At 41.8% G+C, this 21,276-nt stretch overlaps 1 non-coding gene across 1 annotated transcript; it reads right to left on the reverse strand.

Moving 5' to 3' along the window:
- Positions 1-547: 547 nt before the first annotated feature.
- On the reverse strand, positions 548-655 carry LOC130971304 (small nucleolar RNA R71). Its single transcript, XR_009082529.1, has one exon. It is a non-coding gene; the product is annotated as a small nucleolar RNA R71 (small nucleolar RNA).
- Between the last annotated feature and the right edge of the window lie 20,621 nt (positions 656-21,276).

Raw genomic sequence — 21,276 nt, forward strand, 5'->3', positions numbered from 1 at the left:
TCATATGAGCAGGAGCAGAGACAAAGGCATTCTTGTTGAAGCTGACCCTGAACCTGAAAGGACCTTGAAGAGAAAGCTAAGAGAAGCCAAAGCACAACTCTCTTTAGAGGACCTGATCGAATTCTTCAAGGAAGAAGAAACCATGGCAGCCGAAAATAACAACAATGCCAACAATGCAAGGAAGGTGCTGGGTGACTTTACTGCACCTACTCCCAATTTCTATGGGAGAAGCATCTCTATCCCTGCCATTGGAGCAAACAACTTTGAGCTTAAGCCTCAATTAGTTTCTCTAATGCAACAGAATTGCAAGTTCCATGGACTTCCAATGGAAGATCCTCATCAGTTTTTAGCTGAGTTCTTGCAAATCTGTGACACAGTCAAGACTAATGGGGTTGACCCTGAGGTCTACAGACTGATGCTATTCCCTTTTGCTGTAAGAGACAGAGCTAGAATATGGTTGGACTCACAACCTAAAGATAGCCTGGACTCTTGGGAAAAGCTAGTCAATGCCTTCTTGGCAAAGTTCTTTCCACCTCAAAAATGGAGTAAGCTTAGAGTGGAAGTCCAAACCTTCAGACAGAAGGATGGAGAATCCCTCTATGAAGCTTGGGAAAGATACAAACAATTAATCAGAAAATGTCCCTCAGACATGCTTTCTGAATGGAGCATCATAGGTATTTTCTATGATGGTCTCTCTGAACTATCCAAGATGTCTTTGGATAGCTCTGCTGGAGGATCTCTTCATCTGAAGAAGACGCCTACAGAGGCTCAGGAACTAATTGAGATGGTTGCAAATAACCAATTCATGTACACTTCTGAAAGGAATCTTGTGAACAATGGGACTAATCAGAAGAAAGGAGTTCTTGAGATTGACACTCTGAATGCCATTTTAGCTCAGAATAAAATATTGACTCAACAAGTCAATTTGATTTCTCAAAGTCTGTCTGGAATGCAAAATGCACCTGGCAGTACTAAGGATGCTTCATCTGAAGAAGAAGCCTATGATCCTGAGAACCCTTCAATGGAAGAGGTGAATTACCTAGGAGAACCCTATGGAAACACCTATAATTCTTCATGGAGAAATCATCCAAATTTCTCATGGAAGAATCAAGAAAGACCTCAACAAGGTTTCAATAACAATAATGGTGGAAGAAACAGGTTTAGCAATGGCAAGCCTTTTCCATCATCTTCTCAGCAACAGACAGAGAGTTCTAAGCAGAATACCTCTGACTTAGCAACCATGGTCTCTGATCTAATCAAAACCACTCAAAGTTTCATGACTGAAACAAGGTCCTCCATTAGGAATTTGGAGGCACAAGTGGGACAGCTGAGCAAGAAAGTTACTGAACTCCCTCCTAGTACTCTCCCAAGTAATACAGAAGAAAATCCAAAAGGAGAGTGCAAAGCCATAACCATGGCCGAATATGGAGAGGAAAGAGAGGAGGTGGACGCCACTGAGGAAGACCTCAATGGGCGTGCACCAACCTCCTCTGAGTTCCCCAATGAGGAACCATGGAAATCTGAGGCTCAAAATGAGACCATAGAGATTCCATTGGACTTACTTCTGCCTTTCATGAGCTCTGATGAGTATTCTTCCTCTGAAGAGGATGAGTATGTCACTGAAGAGCAAGTTGCTAAATACCTTGGAGCAATCATGAAGCTAAATGACAAGTTATTTGGAAATGAGACTTGGGAAGATGAACCTCCTTTGCTCACCAGAGAACTGGATGACTTGTCTAGGCAGAAATTACCTCAAAAGAGACAAGATCCTGGGAAGTTTTCCATACCTTGTACCATAGGCACCATGACCTTCAAGAAGGCCCTATGTGACTTAGGGTCAAGTGTGAACCTCATGCCTCTCTCTGTAATGGAGAAGTTGGGGATCTTTGAGGTACAAGCTGCAAGAATCTCATTAGAGATGGCAGACAATTCAAGAAAACAAGCTCATGGACTTGTAGAGAATGTTTTGGTAAAAGTTGAAGACCATTACATCCCTACTGATTTCATAGTCCTAGAGACTGGGAAATGCATGGATGAATCCATCATCCTTGGTAGACCCTTCCTAGCCACAGCAAAGGCTGTGATTGATGTTGATAGAGGTGAACTGATCATTCAAGTGAATGAAAAATCCTTGGTGTTTAAGGCTCAAGGATATCCCTCTGTCACCATGGAGAAGAAGCATGAAGAGCTTCTCTCAAATCAGAGACAAGCAGAGCCCCCACAGTCAAACTCTAAGTTTGGTGTTGGGAGGCCACAACCAAACTCTAAGTTTGGTGTTGAACCCCCACATTCAAACTTTAAGTTTGGTGTTGGGAGGTTCCAACATTGCTCTGAGTATTTGTAAGGCTCCATGAGAGCCCTCTGTCAAGCTACTGACATTAAAGAAGCGCTTGTTGGGAGGCAACCCAATGATTATACTTTATATATTTTCTTTTGTTATTTTATGTTTTTTGTAGGTTGATGATCATAAGAAGTCACAAAATCCATTGAAAAAGCAAAAACAAAATGAAAAATAGGAAGAAAAACAGCACACCCTGGAGGAAGAATTCACTGGCGTTTAAACGCCAGTGAGGCTAGCAGTTGGGCGTTTAACGCCCAGTCTGGCACCCTTCTGGGCGTTTAACGCCAGAAAGGGGCACCAGACTGGCGTTAAACGCCAGAAAAGGGCAAGAACCTGGCGTTAAACGCCAGGAATGGGCACCAGCCCGGCGTTTAACGCCAGAAATGACTCAAAACGTGATTTTGAGCAACATTTGGTGCAGGGATGACTTTTTCTTGACACCACAGGATCTGTGGACCCCACAGGACCCCCACCAACCCCACCACCACCCTCTCTCTTCTTCCCCCATTCACCAATCACCTCAATACCTCTTCCCCAAAAACCCTTCACCTATCAAATTCCATCTTTCTCTTCACTACTCACATCCATCCTTCACAAAACCCCACCAACCTCACCCTTCAAATTCAAACCACTTTCCCTCCCAAACCCACCCATAATGGCCGAACTCCATCCCCCTTCTCTCCTATAAATACCCTTCTTCACTCCTTCATTTTCACACAACCTAAACACCACTTCTCCCCTTCTTTGGCCGAATACAAAGCCATCCCCTTCTCCCTCATTTCTTCTTCTTTTACTATCTTCTTTCTTCTTTTGCTCGAGGACGAGCAAACCTTTTAAGTTTGGTGTGGTAAAAGCGTTGCTTTTTCGTTTTCCATAACCATTTATGGCATCCAAGGCCGGAGAAACCTCTAGAAAGAGGAAAGGGAAGGCAAAAGCTTTCACCTCCGAGTCATGGGAGATGGAGAGATTCATCTCAAGGGTGCATCAAGACCACTTCTATGAAGTTGTGGCCTTGAAGAAGGTGATCCCCGAGGTCCCCTTTTCACTCAAAAAGGGTGAATATCCGGAGATCCGCCATGAGATCCGAAGAAGAGGTTGGGAAGTGCTTACCAACCCCATTCAACAAGTCGGAATCTTGATGGTTCAAGAGTTCTATGCCAATGCATGGATCACCAAGAACCATGATCAAAGTGTTAACCCAAATCCAAAGAATTATCTTACTATGGTTCGGGGGAAATACTTGGATTTTAGTCCGAAAAGTGTAAGGTTGGCATTCAATTTGCCCATGATGCAAGGAGATGAACATCCTTACACTAGAAGGGTCAACTTTGAACAAAGGGTGGACCAAGTCCTCACAGTCATATGTGAAGAGGGCGCACAATGGAAGAGAGATTTAAGAGGCAAGCCGGTTCAATTGAGAAGGCATGACCTCAAACCCGTGGCTAGAGGATGGTTGGAGTTCATTCAACGCTCAATCATTCCCACTAGCAACCGGTCCGAAGTTACTCTAGACTGGGCCATCATGATTCATAGCATCATGATTGGAGAAGAAGTGGAAGTTCATGAGGTTATAGCCCAAGAACTCTATAAAGTGGCGGACAAGTCTTCCACCTTGGCAAGGCTAGCCTTTCCTCATCTCATTTGTCACCTCTGTTATTCAGTTGGAGTTGACATAGAAGGAGACACCCCCATTGATGAGGATAAGCCCATCACCAAGAAAAGGATGGAGCACACAAGAGACCCCTCTCATCAAAAGATCCCTGAGATGCCTCAAGGGATGCACTTTCCTCCACAAAATTATTGGGAGCAAGTAAACATCTCCCTAGGAGAATTGAGTTCCAACATGGGACAACTAAGGGTGGAGCATCAAGAGCACTCCATTCTCCTCCATGAAATTAGAGAAGATCAAAGAATCATGAGAGAAGAGCAACAAAGACAAGGAAGAGACATTGAGGAGCTCAAGCACTCCATAGGATCTTCAAGAGAAAGAAAGAGCCGCCATCACTAAGGTGGACCCGTTCTTTAATTTCCTTGTTCTTTATTCTTCTGTTTTTCGAATTTTATGCTTATGTTTATCCATGTTTGTGTCTTGTGATCATTAGTGTCTTAGTGTCTATGCCTTAAAGTTATGAATGTCCTATGAATCCATCACCTTTCTTAAATAAAAACGTGCTTAATTGAAAAAGAAAGAATTGCATGAATTTTGAATTTTATAACAGTTTAATTATTTTGATGTGGTGGCATTACTTTTGTTCTCTGAATGTATGCTTAAACAGTGCATATGTATCTTGAATTTGTGGTTTATGAATGTTGGCTCTTGAAAGAATGATGAAAAAGGAGACATGTTACTGAGGATCTGAAAAATCATTAAAAATGATTCTTGAAGCAAGAAAAAGCAGTGAATACAAAAAAGAGAGGAAGCAAGCGAAAAAAAAAGAAAGAAATAAAGTTGTGATCCAAGGCAAAAAGAGTGTGCTTAAGAACCCTGGACACCTCTAATTGGGGACTTTAGCAAAGCTGAGTCACAATCTGAAAAGGTTCACCCAATTATGTGTCTGTGGCATGTATGTATCCGGTGGTAATACTGGAAGACAGAGTGCTTTGGGCCACGGCCAAGACTCAATAAGTAGCTGTGTTCAAGAATTATCATACTTAACTAGGAGAATCAATAACACTATCTGGATTCTGAGTTCCTAAAGAAGCCAATCATTCTGAGTTGCAAAGGATAGAGTGAGATGCCAAAACTGTTCAGAGGCAGAAAGCTAAAAGCCCCGCTCATCTAATTAATACTGATCTTCATAGATGTTTTTGGAATTCATTGCATATTCTCTTCTTTTTATCTTATTTGATTTTCAGTTGCTTGAGGACAAGCAACAATTTAAGTTTGGTGTTGTGATGAGCGGATAATTTATACACTTTTTGGCATTGTTTTTAGTATGTTTTTGGTATGATCTAGTTAGTTTTTAGTATATTTTTATTAGTTTTTAGTTAAAATTCACTTTTCTGGACTTTACTATGAGTTTGTGTGTTTTTCTATGATTTCAGGTATTTTCTGGCTGAAATTGAGGGATCTGAGCAAAAATCTGATCCAGAGACTCAAAAGGACTGCAGATGCTGTTGGATTCTGACCTCCCTGCACTCGAAGTGGATTTTCTGGAGCTACAGAAGCCCAATTGGCGCGCTCTCAACGGCGTTGGAAAGTAGACATCCTGGGCTTTCCAGCAATATATGATAGTCCATACTTTGCCCAAGATTTGATGGCCCAAACCGGCGTTCAAAGTCACCTACAGAAATTCCAGCGTTAAACGCCGGAACTGGCACCTAAATGGGAGTTAAACGCCCAAACTGGCACCAAAGCTGGCGTTTAACTCCAAGAAGAGTCTCTACACGAAAATGCTTCATTGCTCAGCCCAAGCACACACCAAGTGGGCCCGGAAGTGGATTTTTATGTCATTTACTCATCTCTGTACACCCTAGGCTACTAGTTTTCTATAAGTAGGACCTTTTACTATTGTATTTGATATCTGGGTAGCTACCTTCGTGTTTTATGCTATCTTAGATCATTGGGAGGCTGGCCATTCGGCCATGCCTAGACCTTGTTCTTATGTATTTTCAACGGTGGAGTTTCTACACACCATAGATTAAGGTGTGGAGCTCTGCTGTACCTCGAGTATTAATGCAATTACTATTGTTCTTCTATTCAATTCCGCTTGTTCTTTGTCCAAGATATCACTTGTTCTTCAACTTGATGAATGTGATGATCAGTGACACTCATCACCATTCTCACCTATGAACAAGGTGACTGACAACCATTCTTGTTCTACAAGTATCCGAGGCTTAGTGAATATCTCTTGGATTCCTGATAACACGATGCATGGTTGATCGCCTGACAACCGAGTGCTCGCCTGACAAACGAGCCAGCCATTCCGTGAGATCAGAGTCTTCGTGGTATAGGCAAGAACTGATGGCGGCATTCAAGAGAATCCGGAAGGTCTAACCTTGTCTGTGGTATTCTGAGTAGGATTCAATGATTGAATGACTGTGACGTGCTTCAAACTCCTAGCAGGCGGGGCGTTAGTGACAGACGCAAAAGTATCGATGGATATTATTCTGGCCTGACCGAGAACCGACAGCTGAATTCCGCTATGCTGTGACAGAGCATATGCAATCGCTTTCACTGAGAGGATGGGAGGTAGCCATTGACAACGGTGAAACCCTACACGAGCTTGCCATGGAAAGGAGTAAGAAGGATTGGATGAAGACAGTAGAAAAGCAGAGAGACGGAAGGGAAGGCATCTTCATACGCTTATCTGAAGTTCCTACCAATGGATTACATAAGTATCTCTATCTTTATCTTTTATGTTATTTTTGTTCATCACCATTATACATTGAAGTCTGCCTGACTAAGATTTGCAAGATGACCATAGCTTGCTTCATACTAACAATCTCCGTGGGATCGACCCTTACTCGCGTAAGGTTTATTACTTGGACGACCCAGTGCACTTGCTGGTTAGTTGTGCGAAGTTGTGTAATGCCATGGAATTGAGCTACCAAGTTTTTGGAGTTCATGACCGGGGATTATGAGAGTTGTGAAAAAGTATTGTTCACAATTTCGCGCACCAGGTACACATCAGGTGGCTCTCCCTGCTGGAGGACCTCGATGCATGTGGTAGATTGTCGTGGGGATCGGTTGTATTGGCTTAGATGTACTGCCAGATGTGCCACGCCACGAAGCATGGTGCATGCAACCTGGGTGGTTGCGTCAGCCTGCTATTGTCTTGAGCCTACCACCGTATTCCCCTGCTACGTCCGGATGAATTTGATACCCGTCGGTTTTCTCTTGTTGAGAGGTATATTTTTTTATTTTCTGCAATAGTCCTTTGTTTATTTACTATATTAAGTGTTTAATTTAACTGAGTTGTGATCTTACCTTTACCGTGGAATTATAGGTGGGTTCAGTACTGACCGGACAACGCCAGAGGCGAGGGGCACTTTAGGAATTACAGGCGTGTCCTGAACGGGATTGGCATGCTCGCCGTAAGTCATAAATATTTATGCATACCCAGTTTACTTTATGTTATGTGTTTTGCATATCAAAATTCAATAATAACACCATTTTGCGTCTTGGAAAGAGGTTGAGTGGACACCGTATACAAACCCACAGCTAGAAGGTCTAATTCCGCATGCGATTGCTGAGGCTGATCACACGACGACTGTTGTTTGCCCGCTACTTTGCTTTGCCATTGTTGAGTGGCATTAGGTAGACCGAGTGGTGCGGCAGTTTGGTGGCCTGCAGCACATCCCGACCAGGCCATTAGACATCGACAGCATGCACAGGATGGATGGTCAATTTGGACGGGGCGAGTGGTTCCCGCACTTGCTCTGGAGATGGCATGAGCTATGGGATCATCGAGCCGACCATTGTCTGCACATCTATCATCATATAGACCCGAGTCCTTTACTACCGTATATTACTTGGTACCTTCAGTGGGCACACACGGAGTTGTTTGGTCAAGGTGACTAGCACCTAGTACCGGCGGGGGTGGTGCCAGAGGACCTGCCTCTATACCATCCACCTGCTCCAAAGTTACAACAGCCTGAGGATGGTCACCTCCCAGAGCTGCGACATCCCGCTGGGAGAGGGAGAGGTAGGGGACGGGGGAGAGTAAGAGGCAGAGGCAGACATGGTGGAGGCGGAGGGAAGGAGCAGGGTGACGAGCTTCACCAGGACAGGGACCCAGTCAGCCCCCCAGGTTATGGGCCAGAGGGAGTTGGTGGGCATGAGGCTGGTAGCCAGACTGTTGGAACTCTGTTGGGACCCTTGCCTGGAGGATACCTATCCCTCAGACCCCCTGGGTCACATCACTCTGACGCCAGTTCCAGCCACCATGCTGAGGGACTGGAGGTTGGGACTAGCCAACAGGAGCAGCGGGCAGTGCATGGGGACATTGTACCCAGTTTCATCTGACATTCAGCCCTAGTGATTTTGGACAGCACACGGACTACCAGCCCATATTGGACACGCAGGACTTGCTTGATGTGACGATGCTGGTCCCTGACTGGATGACGGGGTTGATGCAGGGGGTGACGGCGGGTTGGCGAATATCGGGACACATTCACAGTAGGCACAGCCATTCTCGCAGATGCACATGTCTCCTCCTCAGTCAGCATACCAGCCACGTCATGTTAATGATCCCTCCAACGAGTCGTCCTTCACTGCAGATTATGCAGCACTGAGGGAGCAGATGAGCACTCATCAGCCTGACCCGGATCCTCAGCTTGGGCGAGCTCAATGCTATATTTGACCACCTGCTTGTGGCACAGGTGGGTGTCTACCCGGTATGCACGACATCATCCATGTTGTTCCGAATTCTAAAGCTGACCGGTCGACCTTTCTTCACTCTCATCATCCTAGGGTTGGGCCGAATGGCGAGGCCATCATAGGATGGACAATCATCCTCATGTCCAATCGGACAAAACTCTGACCTATACACTTGCCTTCGTCGAGCAGAACCTGGTAGTTTTATTGTCTGGACACAGGGACTGCCGCTAACTCTTCAACTGTGAAGCTAGTTCGCGAACGATCGAACTGGTAAACATTCATGGTGTTGATGTGCTTCGAGGTGAACTCGATGGCCTTCATCAGCGTCTACGAGAACTCGGCGCCGACTTAGAGTTAGGCAAGGGCCTCGGAACTCTTCCTAGCAAAAAGTTCTCCTAACCGGAAATAACTTGACTAAACAAAAGCCATGATTGGAAAATTTTGAGAACCTTTCATCACAGTGTTTATGCACTCGGATATATTCGTCGTTATGTGCCCAAATCTACGACCCTCATCCGCAAACTGCGCCCACTGTGATCGTGGCATCTCATCAAGCCACTTCGTGATCACCTCATTCTCGCCCCGCAGACACCCGAAATAATGAGCGAACTCCCGCTGTGACTTTGAATACACTGCATTAATCAGAACCTTCTTCAAGTCCTTGTTCTTGAAGTAAGTCATGAAGTTGGAAGCAATGTGTCTCGTACAAAATTCTTGGAAAGCATGAGGTGGTTTCCATAAACTATCATCAGCATTCAGTACACCATCAATTGATTTGTGCCTGTCTGAAATCACTAAGACACCAGGTTTTGGAGTCACATGATGACGCAAATAGGACAGAAAGAATGACCATGCCTCCTTTGTCTCACCCTCGACCACCGCAAATGCAATAGGCAAAATATTTGCGTTGCCATCCTGAACTATGGCCATGAACAGCGTCCCACTGTATTTACCATATAAGTGTGTTCCATCAATGGAAATTAGTGGATTGCAATGCTTGAAAGCCTCAATGCATGGTGGAAACGTCCAAAACACCCGATGAAACATGACGGTATCGGCTAAACCAGGCCAAGGCTGAGTGACAAGTTGCACCCACGTACCTACAAACGAATTCTCAATAAGCATATTGTATACCGTTCTTGTCTTATTAACATATAACCACAACAAATAAATCTTTACCAGGCAAGTACATTCGCATAGCGAACAACCAACGAGGAAGCTCGTTATATGACTCCTCCTAATTCCCATATATGCTAGCAATCACTCTTTATTTTGCGAGCCAAACCTTTTTGTAGGACGCCTTGTAATCGAAGTGTTTCTCTACACCTCCATGCAATACCCTGATACTTATTGTTGGATCCGCTTTTACCATTGTGAAAATATGTTGTGCAATCACCTTCGAATCCAACCGACGATGGTTGACGATCGGATTTCTATCGGTAAAGAAATTCACAAATATATAATCACGTTGTAAGTATAGTTTCTAAACCAACAAAGAATCCTTTCGTACAAAAGTTTTGTTTGTCACTTAAGCAAACCCAATAAAAATAAATAACCAAAGTATTCAAACCTCGGGTCGTCTTCTCAAGGAATTGCAGGGAAGTATGATTTATTATTGGTTATGCAAAGGTATATTTTGGGGTTTTTAAAAGGGTTGAACAAGTAATTTAAATGACAAGAAAAATAAATTAATAATTAAGAAAATTCTTGGCGAGGTATGAGAATTAGAATTCCTATCCTAGTTATCATTATCAATGGTGATGAGAATTATATTTTTGCTCCCACTAAGTCAAGTGGTTAAATTAAATTAACACCTAAAGTCCTGGTCAACTCCTAAGGAAAGACTAGAGTTATAGGAATCTAAATCAATCAGCAAAGATATCAATTATCAATCACAATGAGTTTAACAACTCAAGAGTTACCAATTAATCAACCAAAGCCAAGAATGTAGAAAGCTAAATAAAAATCATATATCTGAAATTACCTTAAATTGCATTAATTAAGAAAATCCTAACATGAAAAGTTCATAAGCCAATTTGGCAACATAAATAAAATAAAAGCATTAGAGTATCTAAGAATGGAAGAGAAACATAAATTAAAGTGACATTGAACCTGTAATTGAAGAGGTCATAGCTTAAACATAATAGAAATCCTAAATCCTAATCCTAAGAGAGAGGAGAGAACCTCTCTCTCTCTATCTCTCTCTAAAACTACATCTAAAAACTAAAATTATCAATCATCAGCTTGTCCTCAGTATAGATGCATTCCCCCACTTTATAGCCTCTAATATGTGTTTTCTGGGCTTGGATTTGGACCAAAAAGGGTCCAGAAATCACTCGGGCAACTTCTGTAAATTCTGCAGATCGCGCACGTCACGCGTCTGCGTGGCTCACGCGGTCGCGTCATTTGGAGTGTTGCTTTTACACGCGGCCGCATCAGTCACGCATCTGCGTCAGTTGTGTTTCGCGCGAGTCACGCGTTCGCGTCATGCACGCGTTCGCGCATATGCCAGTTTACGTAAAGCACGCGTCCGCGTCACTGTCAGTTTCTTCAAAAACTCCATTTTGTGCTTTCCTTCCATTTTTGTATGTTTTCTTTCATACTTTTAAGCCATTCCTGCCTTATAAAGCCTGAAAGTACTTAACACACAGATCACGGCATCGAATGGTAATAAAGGATAATTAAATTTAATATTTCTAAAGCATAGGAAACATGTTTTCACATATGTCATATCATAAGAAAGGAATTGTAAAATCATGCGAATTCATATGAATAAGTGTGTGAAGAATTGATAAAATTATTCAATTGAGCACAAGATAAATCATAAAATAGTGGTTTATCAACCTCCCCACACTTAAACAATAGCATGTCCTCATGCTAAATCTAAGAGAAAAGAGTAAAGGTAAAATGGTGGAATCTTATGCAATGCATTCTATTCTAAATGCAAGCTACCTACATGAATCATGCAATTCTAGTCATTATCCACCTATATATATAGAGCTTAAATGTGGTTAATTTGCTTCATACCTTCAAGGAATCATATATGTACAATTAAGGCCAAATCATATTAAAGCATAGTTACAATTGAGTTGGGTTAAGATAGGTCACAACCTTGCAAGACAATTAATAAACTAAACATGGATATATGAGAATGAGCTATTGAACCCTCACTGGATTTTGTGTTTTACTCTCTAATCACTCAGTGTTGGGTTAATCACTCTCTTCTTTTCTAGTCATGCTTTCTAAAACTTTGTTTTTCATCTAACCAATCAACAAATATTGAATATAGACATACAAAAATCATGAGGTCTTTTCCCAGGTTGTAATGGGGCTGAGGTAAGGGTAATGGTGTATATATAAGGCTAAGTGAGCTAACAAAGTGAATCCTTGATTAATCTAAGATCTGACCTAACATACATACTCTATATAATTTCGAAGTTCTTCACCTAGTTACCCAAATTTTTTCACTTTTTGTGTTACATGCTCATGCACCAAATTTATTTTTGACTTTTGTCTCATGTGCATTGATTCTTTATAATTGCATTGGGGTAATTTTTGTATCCCCTTATTTAAATAGTAACAATTTTTTTTCATCGATGCACATGGTATTTTAATTGTTTTGATTTCACATGAGCATGCTTCCCAAATTTTTGAAATAACTTATTCAATTTAATTCCCCTTTCTCCTATCATCCCATGTTCCCACAAAATTCCCCACACTTAAATTATACACAATATATACCTTAAGCTAACCAATGATTCAATTTTGGATTTTTATCTTGTTTTTCTGCTTATGGCGAGTAATGTGGTTATAAAACAGAAGAGGGGGTCAAAAATCTCAAGGGGGTTAACAAGGGTGATTGAAAGGATAGGCTATTTGGGATAAGTGAGCAAAAATAATTAATGGCCTTAATAATCTCTTGGTATGTATCTATATTCTATATTGGACATATAGATTAAAACAAAATAAAGATTGCAAGCATAGAAAAGAAGTGCAAAACACACAGGAATGAAATTTATGGTTTGATGTAACCATACGATTAAGCTCAAAACTCACAGGTTGTGTGTTCTCTAGCTCAGAAATCATACATCAGTTATATATGTCATGCAAGTAGAAATCAAGAGTTTTCATTCAACTCAATGTAAATCTTAAGGTGGCCCTTAAAATCTTTGTGTTCTTCCTTGATGAAATGTTGTTAACTAACTCACATTTGTTGCAATATATACAAGGTGTGTGGATTATTTTTATTCTGTTACACTAAATTTTTTAGTTTACTCTTTTATTTTCAATTAAACCAACTTATCATATGCTAAAAGGGCAAACTATACTAATTAATCCACTTAATATATAACTGATGAGCGGATAATTTATACGCTTTTTGGCATTGTTTTTAGTATGTTTCTAGTATCTTTTAGTTAGTTTTTAGTATATTTTTATTAGTTTTTAGTTAAAATTCACTTTTCTGGACTTTACTATGAGTTTGTGTATTTTTCTATGATTTCAGGTATTTTCTGACTGAAATTGAAGGTTCTGAGCAAAAATCTGATTCAGAGACTGAAAAGGACTGCAGATGCTGTTGGATTCTGACCTCCCTGCACTCGAAGTGGATTTTCTGGAGCTACAGAAGCCCAATTGGCGCGCTCTCAACGGCGTTAGAAAGTAGACATCCTGGGCTTTCCAGCAATATATAATAGTCCATACTTTGCCCAAGATTTGATGGCCCAAATCGGCGCTCAAAGTCACCTACAGAAATTCCAGCGTTAAACGCCGGAACTGGCATAAAACTTGGAGTTAAACGCCCAAACTGGCATAAAAGCTGGCGTTTAACTCCAGAAAAGGTCTCTACACGAAAATGCTTCATTGCTCAGCCCAAGCACACACCAAGTGGACCCGAAAGTGGATTTTTCTGTCATTTACTCATTTCTGTAAACCTTAGGATACTAGTTTACTATTAATAGGACCTTTTGACATTGTTCCTGTATCTCATGACACTTTACACGTTTCTTTGTGTACCTTCCACAGTATGAGTCTCTAAACCCCATGGTTGGGGGTGAGGAGCTCTGCTGTGTCTTGATGGATTAATGCAATTACTACTGTTTCTTATTCAATCATGCTTGCTTCCATTCTAAGATATCACTTGCTCTTAACCCGGATGAATGTGATGATCTGTGACACTCATCATCATTCTCAACTATGAACATGTGCCTGACAACCACCTCTGTTCTACTTTAGATTGAGTAGATATCTCTTGGATTCCTTAACCAGAATCTTCGTGGTATAAGCTAGAACTGATGGCGGCATTCAAGAGAATCCGGAAGGTCTAAACCTTGTCTGTGGTATTCTGAGTAGGATTCAATGATTGAATGACTGTGACGTGTTTCAAACTCCTAAAGGCGGGGCGTTAGTGACAGACGCAAAAGAATCACTGGATTCTATTCCGGCCTGATTGAGAACCGACAGATGGATAGCCGTGCCGTGACAGGGTGCGTTGAACATTTCCAATGAGAGGATGGGAGGTAGCCACTGACAACGGTGAAACCCTACATACAGCTTGCCATGGAAGGAGCCTTGCGTGTTTGATGAAGAAGACAGTAGGAAAGCAGAGATTCAGAAGATGGAGCATCTCCAAAACCTCAACCTATTCTCCATTACTGCATAACAAGTACTTATTTCATGTTCTTTTGATTTTTACAATCAATCCTGATAATTTCTGATATCCTGACTAAGATTTACAAGATAACCATAGCTTGCTTCAAGCCGACAATCTCCGTGGGATCGACCCTTGCTCACGCAAGGTATTACTTGGACGACCCAGTGCACTTGCTGGTTAGTTGTGCGGGATTGCAAAAGTGTGATTGCAATTTCGTGCACCAAGTTTTTGGCGCCGTTGCCGGGGATTGTTCGAGTTTGGACAACTGACGGCTTATCTTGTTGCTTAGATTAGGACTGTTTTGTTGGTTTAGAGTCTTTTAGTTGAGTATAGTTGCATATTTTAAGTTTGGTGTCTTTTGCATGCTTTTATTTTTCTCTTAATTTTCGAATTTTGCATGTTCTTAGTCCCTTTTTGATTCATAAAAATTCTAAGTTTGGTGTCCTCTTTGTGTTTTTCCTTTCAAAATTTTCGAAAAAATTAGTATTTGATTTTCTAAAATTTTAAGTTTGGTGTCTTTTTGTTGTTTTTCTCTTTCCTCTTTTCAAAAATCAAATCTTTCTCATAAAAATTTTTTTCAATCATATCTTTTAATTGCTGTTTTCAAAATCTTTTTAATAAGCTAATTGATTCAGTTCTCAATTTGTTTTGATCTTATTTTCTTTTTGATTTTCGAAATTTTATTTTATTTTCCTTTTGTTTTATTTTATTTTTTTCGGTTAATTCAAAAAAAAAAAAACAAAATTTATCCAATTGCAATTATTATCATTTCCCTCTTGTCCATTATGGACTTAAGTGGGGTTAATCAGTCCAAAAGGACTCTGGGGTCATATGCTAACCCCATTACAGCTGCATATGGGAGTAGCATCTGTACACCTCCCATCAAAGCAAGCAGCTTTGAGCTAAATCCTCAACTCATTATCATAGTGCAGCAAAATTGCCAGTATTCCGGTCTTCCACAGGAAGAACCTACTGAGTTTCTGGCACAGTTTTTACAAATTGCTGACACAGTGCATGATAAAGAGGTAGATCAGGATGTCTACAGACTATTACTGTTTCCATTTGCTGTAAAAGATCAAGCTAAAAGGTGGTTGAATAACCAACCTACAGCAAGCATAAAGACATGGAAACAGTTATCAGACAAATTCCTAAATCATTTCTACCCTCCAAAGAGGATGACACAGCTAAGGCTGGACATCCAAGGCTTTAAACAAGAGGATAATGAATCCCTTTATAATGCCTGGGAGAGGTATAGAGGTATGCTAAGGAAATGTCCCTCTGAAATGTTTTCAGAGTGGGTACAATTAGACATTTTCTACTATGGGCTTACAGAAAAAGCTCAGATGTCTTTAGACCACTCAGCTGGTGGATCTATACACATGAGGAAGACAATTGAAGAAGCTCAAGAGCTTATAGACATTGTTGCTAGAAACCAATACTTATATTCTAGCAATGAGTTCGTCCCAAAAGAGGAGGTCATGGCATTAGTCACTGATCCTAATCCTCAAGAACAGATGAATGAGCTTAATCAACAATTGCTCCTGATGACTGAACAGTTAGCAGAATTTAAAGAAATGCTCCATGATACTAAGGTTGCTAACAAGAGCATAGAACTACAGTTGAATCAGGCAAAACAGCAAATATCTAAACAGATAACAGAGGAGTGTCAAGCAGTTCAACTAAGGAGTGGGAAGACACTGAATAACACTGTTCAAAAGAGCAAAAATTCAAACAAGAAACAATTGACAGAGGATAACCAAACCACTGTTCAAAATCCCTCTGAGGACAGTAAGAGCCCAGAGAGGAATGTTATTGGCGTTCAAACGCCAGAAAGGGAAGGAAAGTTGGCGTTAAACGCCCATTCCTTGCCCAGTTCTGGCGTTCAAACGCCAGAAAGGGGGGAAAAGCTGGCGTTAAACGCCCATTCCCTGCCCAGTTCTGGCGTTCAAACGCCAGAAAAGGGGGAAAAGTTGGCGTTTAACGCCCATTTTCCACCCAATCCTGGCGTTCATACGCCAAGGGAAGATCAGACACCTGAGAGTGCTGACAGTAATCCCTCTAACAAGGCTTCTTCAACCACTTCTGTAAGGAATAAACCTGCAGCATCTAAGGTTGAAGAATATCAAGCCAAGATGCCTTATCCTCAGAAACTCCGCAAAGCGGAACAGGATAAGCAATTTGCCCGCTTTGTAGACTATCTAAGGACTCTTGAAATAAAGATCCCGTTTGCAGAGGCACTTGAGCAAATACCTTCTTATGCTAAGTTCATGAAGGAAATCTTAAGTCATAAGAAGGATTGGAGAGAAACTGAAAAAGTGTTTCTCACTGAAGAATGCAGTGCAGTCATTCTGAAAAGCTTACCAGAAAAGCTTCAAGATCCTGGAAGCTTTCTGATACCATGCACATTAGAAGGCACTTGCACCAAGACAGCTCTATGTGATCTTGGAGTAAGCATCAATCTAATACCTGCATCCACTATCAGAAAGCTTGGGTTGATTGGAGAAGTCAAACCAACCAGGATATACCTCCAACTTGCTGATGGCTCCATTAAACACCCATCAGGCATAATAGAGGACATGATTGTCAAGGTTGGGCCATTTGCCTTTCCAACTGACTTTGTAGTGCTGGAAATGGAGGAGCACAAGAGTGCAACTCTCATTCTAGGAAGACCTTTCCTAGCAACTGGACGAACTCTCATTGATGTACAAAAAGGGGAAGTGACTTTGAGAGTCAATGAGGATGAGTTCAAGTTGAATGCTGTAAAAGCTATGCAGCATCCAGACACACCAAATGACTGCATGGGCGCTGACATTATTGACTCTCTGGTAGAAGAGATCAATATGGCTGAAAGCCTAGAATCAGAGCTTGAAGACATCTTCAAAGATGCTCAACCTGATCAAGAAGAACCAGAGGAGGCAAGGGAATTTTCGAAAATTCCTCAGGAAGAGGATAAGCCTCCTAAGCCTGAACTCAAACCACTACCACCATCCCTGAAATATGCATTTCTGGGAGAGGGTGACACTTTTCCAGTGATTATAAGCTCTGCTTTAAATTCACAGGAAGAGGAAGCACTAATTCAAGTGCTAAGGACACACAAGACAGCTCTTGGGTGGTCCATAAGTGATCTTAAGGGCATTAGCCCAGCTAGATGCATGCACAAGATCCTATTGGAGGATAATGCCAAACCAGTGGTCCAACCACAGAGGAGGCTAAATCCTGCCATGAAGGAGGTGGTGCAGAAAGAGGTCACTAAATTACTAGAGGCTGGGATTATTTATCCTATTTCTGATAGCCCCTGGGTGAGCCCTGTCCAAGTTGTCCCCAAAAAGGGAGGCATGACAGTGGTTCATAATGAGAAAAATGAACTGGTTCCTACAAGGACAGTCACAGGGTGGCGTATGTGTATTGACTACAGAAGGCTCAATACAGCTACCAGAAAGGATCATTTTCCTTTACCATTCATAGACCAAATGCTAGAAAGACTGGCTGGTCATGATTACTATTGCTTTTTGGATGGCTATTCAGGCTACAACCAAATTGCAGTAGATCCTCAGGACCAAGAGAAGACAGCATTTACTTGCCCTTCTGGCGTGTTTGCCTACAGAAGGATGCCTTTTGGTCTGTGCAATGCACCTGCAACCTTTCAGAGGTGCATGCTCTCTATCTTCTCAGATATGGTAGAGAAATTTCTGGAAGTCTTCATGGATGACTTCTCAGTGTATGGGGACTCATTCAGCTCCTGTCTTAACCACCTATCACTTGTCCTGAAAAGGTGCCAAGAGACTAACCTAGTTTTAAACTGGGAGAAATGTCACTTTATGGTGACTGAAGGAATTGTCCTTGGGCATAAAATTTCAAGCAAGGGAATAGAGGTAGATAAGGCAAAGGTAGAGGTAATTGAAAAATTACCACCACCTGCCAATGTTAAGGCAATCAGAAGCTTTCTGGGGCATGCAGGATTCTATAGAAGGTTTATAAAGGATTTTTCGAAAATTGCAAAACCTCTGAGTAATCTGCTAGCTGCTGACACACCATTTGTGTTTGACACACAGTGTCTGCAGGCATTTGAGACCCTGAAAGCTAAACTGGTCACAGCACCAGTCATCTCTGCACCAGATTGGGTATTACTATTTGAATTAATGTGTGATGCCAGTGACCATGCCATTGGTGCAGTGTTGGGACAGAGGCATAAAAAACTTATGCATGTCATTTACTATGCTAGCCGTGTTCTAAATGATGCACAGAAGAATTACACAACCACAGAAAAAGAATTACTTGCAGTGGTTTATGCCATTGACAAGTTTAGATCCTACCTAGTGGGATCAAAGGTGATTGTGTACACTGACCATGCTGCTCTTAAATACTTACTCACAAAGCAGGATTCAAAACCCAGGCTTATTGGTGCACGAAATTGCAATAACACTTTTGCAATCCCGCACAACTAACCAGCAAGTGCACTGGGTCGTCCAAGTAATACCTTGCGTGAGCAAGGGTCGATCCCACGGAGATTGTCGGCTTGAAGCAAGCTATGGTTATCTTGTAAATCTTAGTCAGGATATCAGAAATTATCAGGATTGATTGTAAAAAGTAAAAGAACATGAAATGGTTACTTGTTTTGCAGTAATGGGGAATAGGTTGGGGTTTTGGAGATGCTCCATCTTCTGAATCTCTGCTTTCTTACTGTCTTCTTCATCAAACACGCAAGTCCCCTTCCATGGCAAGCTGTGTGTAGGGTTTCACCGTTGTCAGTGGCTACCTCCCATCCTCTCATTGGAACGATTCCTAATGCCCTGTCACGGCACGGCATTCCATATGTCGGTTCTCAATCAGACCGGAGTAGAATCCAGTGATTCTTTTGGCGTCTGTCACTAACGCCCCGCCTTCAGGAGATTGAAGCACGTCACAGTCATTCAGTCATTGAATCCTACTCAGAATACCACAGACAAGGTTTAGACCTTCCGGATTCTCTTGAATGCCGCCATCAGTCTAGCTTATACCACGAAGATTCCGATAAAAGAATCCAAGAGATAACTACTTAATCTAAGGTAGAACAGAGGTGGTTGTCAGGCACATGTTCATAGTTGAGAATGATGATGATTGTCACTGATCATCACATTCATCCGGATTAAGAACAAGTATTATCTTAGAATGGAAGCAAGCATGATTGAATGAGAAACAGTAGTAATTGCATTAATCCATCAAGACACAGCAGAGCTCCTCACCCCCAACCATGGGGTTTAGAGGCTCATACTTTGGAAAGAAACGTGTACAAAATGTTATGAGGTCATCCGGTACGGATTACAAAGTCAAAAGGTCCTATAAGTAGTAAACTAGTATCCTAAGGTTTACAGAAATGAGTAAATGACAGAAAAATCCACTTCCGGGCCCACTTGGTGTGTGCTTGGGCTGAGCATTGAAGCTTTTATGTGTAGAGACGTTTTCTGGAGTTAAACGCCAGTTCTCATGCCAGTTTGGGCGTTTAACTCCAAGTTTTATGCCAGTTCCGGCGTTTAACGCTGGAATTTCTGAGGCCGGTTTGCTACGCAGGTTTGGGCTATCAAATCTTGGGCAAAGTATGGACTATTATATATTGCTGGAAAGCCCTGGATGTCTACTTTCCAACGCCGTTGAGAGCGCGCCAATTGGGCTTCTGTAGCTCCAGAAAATCCGCTTCTAGTGCAGGGAGGTCAGAATCCAACAGCATCTGCAGTCCTTTTCAGTCTCTGGATCAGATTTTTGGTCAGAACCTTCAATTTCAGTCAGAAAATACCTGAAATCACAGAAAAACACACAAACTCATAGTAAAGTCCAGAAAAGTGAATTTTAATTAAAAACTAATAAAAATATACTAAAAACTAACTAAAAGATACTAAAAACATACTAAAAACAATGCCAAAAAGCATACAAATTATCCGCTCATCACTTATAAGATGGGTGTTGCTTCTACAAGAGTTTGATATAGAAATAAGAGACAGAAAAGGGACAGAGAACCAAGTAGCTGATCATCTGTCCCGAATAGAACCAGTAGCTGGGGCGTCTCTCCCTTCTACTGAGATCTCTGAGACTTTCCCAGATGAGCAACTCTTTGCCATTCAGGAAGCTCCATGGTTCGCAGATATTGCAAACTATAAAGCTGTGAGGTTCATACCCAAGGAGTACAGCAGAGTGCAAAGAAAGAAATTAATTTCAGATGCCAAGTACTACCTCTGGGATGAACCATATCTCTTTAAGAGATGTGCTGACGGAGTGATCCGCAGATGTGTACCCAGAGAAGAAGCACAAAAGATCCTATGGCATTGCCATGGATCACAGTATGGAGGGCATTTTGGAAGTGAGCGAACAGCCACTAAAGTCCTCCAGTGTGGCTTCTACTGGCCTACTCTCTATAAAGATTCCCGAGAGTTTGTGCGTAACTGTGACAGTTGCCAAAGAGCTGGTAACCTGCCTCACGGATATGCCATGCCTCAACAAGGGATATTAGAGATTGAATTGTTTGATGTATGGGGGATTGACTTCATGGGGCCATTCCCACCATCATACTCAAACACTTACATTCTGGTGGCGGTAGACTATGTATCTAAGTGGGTAGAAGCAATTGCTACACCCACTAATGATACCAAGACCGTGCTCAAATTTCTCCAGAAACACATCTTCAGCAGATTTGGTGTTCCCAGAGTACTAATCAGTGATGGGGGCTCTCATTTCTGCAACAAACAGCTATACTCTGCTATGGTTAGATATGGAATTAGCCATAAAGTGGCAACTGCGTATCATCCACAGACAAATGGGCAAGCTGAGGTCTCTAACAGAGAGCTAAAAAGAATCCTAGAACGGACTGTGATAGCCCGAAGAAAGGATTGGGCAAAGAGCTTGGATGATGCTCTGTGGGCATACAGAACAGCATTCAAGACCCCTATAGGAACTTCTCCATACCAACTGGTGTATGGGAAGGCCTGTCATTTG

Source organism: Arachis stenosperma, chromosome 3, assembly GCF_014773155.1.
Source record: "Arachis stenosperma cultivar V10309 chromosome 3, arast.V10309.gnm1.PFL2, whole genome shotgun sequence".
NCBI lineage: Eukaryota > Viridiplantae > Streptophyta > Magnoliopsida > Fabales > Fabaceae > Arachis > Arachis stenosperma.